This window comes from Salvelinus alpinus, chromosome 17 (genome assembly GCF_045679555.1).
Source record: "Salvelinus alpinus chromosome 17, SLU_Salpinus.1, whole genome shotgun sequence".
NCBI classification, from domain to species: domain Eukaryota; kingdom Metazoa; phylum Chordata; class Actinopteri; order Salmoniformes; family Salmonidae; genus Salvelinus; species Salvelinus alpinus.
Window position 1 is genome coordinate 51,480,708 of NC_092102.1, and position 6,508 is coordinate 51,487,215.

A 6,508-nucleotide genomic window follows, 5' to 3' on the forward strand; every position below is an offset into this window, starting at 1 on the left:
ACACATATGGAACCATGTAGTAACCCAAAAAAGGGTTAAACAAATCAAAAATATATTTGAGATTCTTGAAAGTAGCCACCCTTTGCCTTGTTGCTAGCGTTGCACACTCTTGGCATTCTCTCAACCAGCTTCACCTGGAATGCTTTTCCAACAGTCTTGAAGGAATTCCCACAAATGCTGAGCACTTGTTGGCTGCTTTTCCTTCATTCTGCGGTCCGACTCATCCCAAACCATCTCAATTTGGTTGAGGTCAGGGGATTGTGGAGGACAGGTCATCTGATGCAGCACTCCATCACTCTCCTTCTTGCTCAAATAGCCCTTACACAGCCTGGAGGTGGGTGGGTCATTGTCCTATTGAAAAACAAATGATAGTTAAGTGTGCTTTAAATTCTAAATAAATCACACGCAGTGTTACCAGCAAAGCACCCCCACACCATCCCACCTCCTCCTCCATACTTTATGGTGGGAAATACACATGCAGAGATCATCCGTTCACCCACACCGTGTCTCAAACACGGCGGTTGGGGGAAAAAAAAATAAAATCTCCAATTTGGACTCCAGACCAAAGGATACATTTCCACCAGTCTAATGTCCATTGCTCGTGTTTCTTGGCCCAAGCAAGTCTCTTCTTCTTATTGGTGTACTTTAGTAGTGGTTTCTTTGCAGCAATTCGACCATGAAGGCCTGATTCACACAGTCTCCTCCGAGCAGTTGATGTTGATATGTGTCTGTTACTTGAACTCTGTGAAGCATTTATTCCGGCTGCAATCTGAGGCTGCAATTTCCAATCACAACTGATTGGTTCAAACGCATTAAAAAGGAAAGAAATTCCACAAATTAACTTTTAACAAAGCACACCTGTTAATTGAAATACATTCCAGGTGACTACCTTATGAAGCTGGTTGAGAGAATGCCAAGAATGTGCAAAGTTGTCATCAAGGCAACGGGTGGCTATTTGAAGAATCTCAAATATAAAATATATTTGAATTTGTTTAACACTTTTTTGCTTACTACATGATTCCATATGTGTTATTTCATAGTTTTGATGTCTTAACTGTTATTCTACAATGTAGAACATAGAAAAAATAAAGAAAAACCCTTGAATGAGTAGGTGTTCTTAAACTTTTGACCCTTAGTGTATAATTTGGAGAGGTGGGTAGTGAACGTACTGTACATTGTGTTCTTAGTTCAACCCCCCCCCGTAACTGTTTTATTGGTTGAGTTCAATAACAGTTTAATTGGTTGAGTTCAATAACAGTTTAATTGGTTGAGTTCAATAACAGTTTTATTGGTTGAGTTCAATAACAGTTTAATTGGTTGAGTTCAATAACAGTTTTATTGGTTGAGTTCAGTAACTGTTTTATTGGTTGAGTTCAATAACAGTTTTATTGGTTGAGTTCAATAACAGTTTTATTGGTTGAGTTCAATAACAGTTTTATTGGTTGAGTTCAATAACTGTTTTATTGGTTGAGTTCAATAACAGTTTTATTGGTTGAGTTCAATAACTGTTTTATTGGTTGAGTTCAATAACAGTTTTATTGGTTGAGTTCAATAACTGTTTTATTGGTTGAGTTCAATAACATTTTATTGGTTGAGTTCAATAACATTTTATTGGTTGAGTTCAGTAACATTTTATTGGTTGAGTTCAATAACTGTTTTATTGGTTGAGTTCAATAACATTTTATTGGTTGAGTTCAATAACTGTTTTATTGGTTGAGTTCAATAACTGTTTTATTGGTTGAGTTCAATAACTGTTTTATTGGTTGAGTTCAATAACAGTTTTATTGGTTGAGTTCAATAACAGTTTTATTGGTTGAGTTCAATAACTGTTTTATTGGTTGAGTTCAATAACTGTTTTATTGGTTGAGTTCAATAACAGTTTTATTGGTTGAGTTCAATAACTGTTTTATTGGTTGAGTTCAATAACTGTTTTATTGGTTGAGTTCAATAACATTTTATTGGTTGAGTTCAATAACATTTTATTGGTTGAGTTCAATAACATTTTATTGGTTGAGTTCAATAACTGTTTTATTGGTTGAGTTCAATAACTGTTTTATTGGTTGAGTTCAATAACAGTTTTATTGGTTGAGTTCAATAACATTTTATTGGTTGAGTTCAATAACATTTTATTGGTTGAGTTCAATAACTGTTTTATTGGTTGAGTTCAATAACAGTTTTATTGGTTGAGTTCAATAACTGTTTTATTGGTTGAGTTCAATAACTGTTTTATTGGTTGAGTTCAATAACAGTTTTATTGGTTGAGTTCAATAACTGTTTTATTGGTTGAGTTCAATAACTGTTTTATTGGTTGAGTTCAATAACTGTTTTATTGGTTGAGTTCAATAACTGTTTTATTGGTTGAGTTCAATAACTGTTTTATTGGTTGAGTTCAATAACATTTTATTGGTTGAGTTCAATAACATTTTATTGGTTGAGTTCAATAACATTTTATTGGTTGAGTTCAATAACTGTTTTATTGGTTGAGTTCAATAACTGTTTTATTGGTTGAGTTCAATAACATTTTATTGGTTGAGTTCAATAACTGTTTTATTGGTTGAGTTCAATAACAGTTTTATTGGTTGAGTTCAATAACATTTTATTGGTTGAGTTCAATAACTGTTTTATTGGGAGTCCAAGTGTCTGTCTGGAACATTATGCTTGGATCGCATGCTATTTTGTCCTGTATATTCTCACTTTTGACAATATTATTGACAGATCTGTGTATCATCCAACACTGTAAAATGCAAAAATGAGCATAGTACTACAAGTGTTGTAGTCTATACATCTAGATATTTAACACACTGTATCAATGACGTTTGTTGATCCTGGGGCGGCAGGTAGACTAGTGGTTAGAGTGGAGGGGCGGTAGGTAGCCTAGTGGTTAGAGTGTAGAGGCGGCAGGTAGACTAGTGGTTAGAGTGTAGAGGCGGCAGGTAGACTAGTGGTTAGAGTGGAGGGGCGGTAGGTAGCCTAGTGGTTAGACTGTAGAGGCGGCAGGTAGACTAGTGGTTAGAGTGTAGAGGCGGCAGGTAGACTAGTGGTTAGAGTGTAGGGGCGGCAGGTAGACTAGTGGTTAGAGTGTAGAGGCGGCAGGTAGACTAGTGGTTATAGTGTAGAGGCGGCAGGTAGACTAGTGGTTAGAGTGGAGGGGAGGCAGGTAGACTAGTGGTTAGAGTGGAGGGGCGGCAGGTAGACTAGTGGTTAGTGGAGGGGAGGCAGGTAGACTAGTGGTTAGTGGAGGGGAGGCAGGTAGACTAGTGGTTAGAGTGGAGGGGAGGCAGGTAGACTAGTGGTTAGAGTGGAGGGGCGGCAGGTAGACTAGTGGTTAGAGTGGAGGGGAGGCAGGTAGACTAGTGGTTAGAGTGTAGAGGCGGCAGGTAGACTAGTGGTTAGAGTGGAGGGGCGGCAGGTAGACTAGTGGTTAGAGTGGAGGGGCGGCAGGTAGACTAGTGGTTAGAGTGGAGGGGCGGCAGGTAGACTAGTGGTTAGAGTGGAGGGGAGGCAGGTAGACTAGTGGTTAGAGTGTAGGGGAGGCAGGTAGACTAGTGGTTAGAGTGGAGGGGAGGCAGGTAGACTAGTGGTTAGAGTGGAGGGGAGGCAGGTAGACTAGTGGTTAGAGCGGAGGGGAGGCAGGTAGACTAGTGGTTAGAGCGGAGGGCCGGCAGGTAGACTAGTGGTTAGAGCGTAGGGGCGGCAGGTAGCCTAGTGGTTAGAGCGTAGGGGCGGCAGGTAGCCTAGTGGTTAGAGCGTAGGGGCGGCAGGTAATAAAAAAGTAATAAATGCTTTAAAACATTGTGGTTCTATAGTTCCACTGAGAGGTTTTGGTCTAACGTCTATCAAACCTCTTTCTAACCTCTGTCTAACCTTTGTCTAACGTCTATCTAATGTCTAATCTCTGTCTATCTAATGTCTAACCTCTGTCTAACCTCTGTTCTAACCTCTATCTAACCTCTATCTAACGTCTGTTCTAACCTCTATCTAACCTCTATCTAACCTCTATCTAACCTCTATCTAATCTCTGTTCTAACCTCTATCTAACCTCTATCTAACGTCTGTTCTAACCTCTATCTAACCTCTATCTAACCTCTATCTAACCTCTATCTAATCTCTGTTCTAACCTCTATCTAACCTCTATCTAACCTCTGTTCTAACCTCTATCTAACCTCTATCTAACGTCTGTTCTAACCTCTATCTAACCTCTATCTAACCTCTATCTAAACTCTATCTAATCTCTGTTCTAACCTCTGTCTAACCTCTATCTAACGTCTGTTCTAACCTCTATCTAACCTCTATCTAACCTCTATCTAACCTCTATCTAACCTCTATCTAATCTCTGTTCTAACCTCTATCTAACCTCTATCTAACGTCTGTTCTAACCTCTATCTAACCTCTATCTAACCTCTATCTAAACTCTATCTAATCTCTGTTCTAACCTCTATCTAACCTCTATCTAACGTCTGTTCTAACCTCTATCTAACCTCTATCTAACCTCTATCTAACCTCTATCTAACCTCTGTCTAACGTCTATCTAATGTCTAACCTCTATCTAACCTCTGTTCTAACCTCTGTTCTAACCTCTATCTAACCTCTATCTAACCTCTATCTAACCTCTGTTCTAACCTCTGTTCTAACCTCTATCTAACCTCTGTTCTAACCTCTTTTCTAACCTCTGTTCTAACCTCTGTTCTAACCTCTTTCTAACCTCTGTTCTAACCTCTGTTCTAACCTCTATCTAACCTCTGTTCTAACGTCTCTCTAAACTCTATCTAACGTCTATCTAACCTCTGTCTAACCTCTATCTAACGTCTGTCTAACGTCTATCTAACCTCTATCTAACCTCTGTCTAACCTCTGTCTAACCTCTATCTAACGTCTGTCTAACGTCTATCTAACCTCTATCTAACCTCTGTCTAACCTCTGTCTAACCTCTATCTAACGTCTATCTAACGTCTATCTCCTTACTGATCTAGTCACCCTGAGGAGTCTAGAGAGTTTAGGGTCTTGTGGTGCCTAACTGACACACGAGTAGTGGAAACAGTAAGTGTGTCTTTCATTGCATGTCAGAGACAAGTAAGTACATGTCCTGTAGTTATACCACATGCCCCCTCCCCTCGATCAGAACCTCCGCCGGGTGTTAACCCCGGCATCAGACAGTTTCTATTCCTCTACCGTAGTGCCCTGGCTGTGCCAACCACATCTCCCACTCTTTGACTTGATTGATTCTTGCTCACAGAAAGAAAAAAAAAAAAACAGAAGAAAAGCAGAATTCGCTCACACTTCATCTCACCTCAAACTCGACCTGATAGTTCCCTGTTCCAGACCTCTAGTCTTCATGACCTGATCCAGGACAACTCTCTCTCTCTCTGCTATTCCTGAGGAGAGCATCACTGATCTGATCCAGGACAACTCTCTCTCCTATTCCTGAGGAGAGCATCACTGACCTGATCCAGGACAACTCTCTCTCTCTCCTATTCCTGAGGAGAGCATCACTGATCTGATCCAGGACAACTCTCTCTCTCTGCTATTCCTGAGGAGAGCATCACTGACCTGATCCAGGACAACTCTCTCTCTCTCTCCTATTCCTGAGGAGAGCATCACTGACCTGACCCAGGACAACTCTCTCTCTCTCTGCTATTCCTGAGGAGAGCATCACTGATCTGATCCAGGACAACTCTCTCTCCTATTCCTGAGGAGAGCATCACTGACCTGATCCAGGACAACTCTCTCTCTCTCCTATTCCTGAGGAGAGCATCACTGATCTGATCCAGGACAACTCTCTCTCTCTGCTATTCCTGAGGAGAGCATCACTGACCTGATCCAGGACAACTCTCTCTCTCTCTCCTATTCCTGAGGAGAGCATCACTGACCTGACCCAGGACAACTCTCTCTCTCTGCTATTCCTGAGGAGAGCATCACTGATCTGATCCAGGACAACTCTCTCTCTCTCTCCTATTCCTGAGGAGAGCATCACTGACCTGATCCAGGACAACTCTCTCTCTCTGCTATTCCTGAGGAGAGCATCACTGACCTGATCCAGGACAACTCTCTCTCTCCTATTCCTGAGGAGAGCATCACTGACCTGATCCAGGACAACTCTCTCTCTGCTATTCCTGAGGAGAGCATCACTGACCTGATCCAGGACAACTCTCTCTCTCTCTGCTATTCCTGAGGAGAGCATCACTGACCTGATCCAGGACAACTCTCTCTCTCTCTGCTATTCCTGAGGAGAGCATCACTGATCTGATCCAGGACAACTCTCTCTCTCTCCTATTCCTGAGGAGAGCATTACTGACCTGATCCAGGACAACTCTCTCTCTCTGCTATTCCTGAGGAGAGCATCACTGACCTGATCCAGGACAACTCTCTCTCTCTGCTATTCCTGAGGAGAGCATCACTGACCTGATCCAGGACAACTCTCTCTCTCTGCTATTCCTGAAAACAGTTTGATTCAGTGAGTAATATTTAGTTGGTAACACGTTATATTAACTGTAATGCACACAGTGGCAAGT